The sequence below is a fragment of the Jaculus jaculus genome, chromosome 2, assembly GCF_020740685.1.
Source record: "Jaculus jaculus isolate mJacJac1 chromosome 2, mJacJac1.mat.Y.cur, whole genome shotgun sequence".
In the NCBI taxonomy this organism is placed as follows: domain Eukaryota; kingdom Metazoa; phylum Chordata; class Mammalia; order Rodentia; family Dipodidae; genus Jaculus; species Jaculus jaculus.
This window is the reverse complement of record NC_059103.1, coordinates 49,168,969-49,171,025: the sequence shown is the minus strand read 5'-3', so window position 1 is coordinate 49,171,025 and position 2,057 is coordinate 49,168,969. Positions and strand designations below refer to the sequence as shown.

At 43.1% G+C, this 2,057-nt stretch overlaps 1 pseudogene; it reads left to right on the top strand.

Annotated features, from left to right (window-relative positions):
- The first annotated feature begins 242 nt into the window (after positions 1-242).
- On the top strand, positions 243-627 carry LOC123458651 (annotated as a pseudogene).
- The last annotated feature ends 1,430 nt before the right edge of the window (positions 628-2,057 follow it).

The window sequence follows — 2,057 nt, the reverse complement described above, 5'->3', positions numbered from 1 at the left end:
ACACAAAGAACACATAAAACTAAGCAACAAAAAAAAAAATCAAATAACCCAATCAAAAGACGGGCCATGGAATTCAACAGAGAGTTTTAAAAGAAATACAGAATCCGGTTCCATCCGGTTCTCCCACCGCCCCCGCCGTGGTCCTAGCAGTTCGGGCGGCGGGAGGCGGAGCAGCGGCGGCGGGCAGGTGTTTCGGGAAGGTTCTCGCGCCCCGGTCCGCAGCATCCGCACGCGCCGCCAAGATGCCCTAGGGGAAGGTGAGCTCGGCCCACGGCGCGGCGAAGGATGCGCCCAAGCGCAGGTCGGCCAGGCTGTCCGGGAAACCGGCTCCTGCGAAAGTGGAAGCGAAGCCAACAAAAAGCAGCGGGAAAGGATAAACCTTCAGACAAAAAAGTGCAAGCAAAAGGGACGAGGGGAGCGAAGGGCAAGCAGGCTGAAGTGACCAAGCCAGAGACTAAAGAAGACCTACCTGCGGAGAAGGGAGAGGCGAAGAGCGAGGAGAGTCCAGCCTCCGAGGAAGCGGGAGAGGAAGACGCCAAGGCTGAGTCGTCATCCTCCGTGTCCATCAGCATCCCTGTCTCCTTCCTGTACAATCCAGAGGAATATTTTTTATCAACTATTTTGTAAATGCAAGTTTTTTAGTAGCTCGAGAAACATTTTTTAAAAGGAGGGAATCCCACCTCATCCCATTTTTTAAGTGCAAATGATTTTTTTTTAAGAGGTGAAATCATTTGCTGGTTGGTTATTTTTTGGTACAACCAGAAAATAGTGGGATATTGAATTATGGGAAGCTTTGACTGTCTTGGGTGTTAGCTCAACATTCCATAGGTGGGGGGATAGTTTTATATCTACAATACAAAGCATACTAAATGGCAATTTGGAGTCACATTTGTGCATTTAATATGCCTTGAATATTTTCAATTACTCCTAGTCGGTGTTTTTAGTAGAGCCGTTTGCTAAGGAAAAAAGTAAAAAACCAGTCCTTGGTCACTGCCCTGTTGTCCGCACTGTGTGCCTCTGTGACGTCTCTAGTCGTGGTAGTCCAGTGTTCTTAATAATTTTGATAACGTACTGTGAAAGATGAAAAACTTGCATTTGCAGTGTATATGATGCTAAAATTGTGAACCAGTGGGAATTGAGTAGAGATTGTGAGCATTTGAAGATGTTTGTACACGAGAGCCTAATAAGGAAAAATGCCTCTAAGATTGAAGCTGGGTGTCACTGGAATAACGTCTAAAGAAACAATACATGGTCTTTAGATTTTTGGTACGTGTGTTAAGACTTGTGTACAATTGAAATGTTTGTGTACTGTTCCTCAGCACCAATAAAAGTATGAAAATATTTTTTAAAAAAGAAAGAAATACAAATGGCCATTAATTATATTTTAAAATGATCCACATCTTTACCCATCATGGAAACATAAATTAACACTATCTTGAGATTCTATCTCAAGCTGGTCATAATGACTATCATCAAACAACCAAAAGGCAGGAATGGAAAGATGATTCAGTGGTTAAGGTGCTTACTTACAAAGCCAAAGAACCCAGGTTCAATTCCCCAGCACTCACATAAAGTAGATGCACAAAATTGCACATGCATCCGGAATTTGTTTGCAGTAGCTAGGGGCTGTGGCGTGGCCATTCTCTCTATCTGTTTACAAATGTGTGTGTATATACACTTTTAAATCAAAACAACAAATGCTGGTAAGGGTATGGGGAAACAAGGAACCTTTGACCTTTGTTCACCCTAGTTGAGAATGCAAACTGGAGCAGCCACAATATAAATTAGTGTGGTAGTTACTCAAAAAGCTAAAAATTGAACTAACGTATGATCCAGGTATGTCACTCATGGACATATACCGTAAGGACTCTACAGTTTTTTGTTGTTTTTTTTTTTTAATTATTTATTTATTTATTTATTTGAGAGTGACAGACAAAGAGAGAAAGACAGATAGAGGGGGAGAGAGAGAAAATGGGCGCTTCCAGCCTCTGCAAACAAACTCCAGACGCGTGCACCCCCTTGTGCATCTGGCTAACGGGGGACCTGGGGAACTGAGC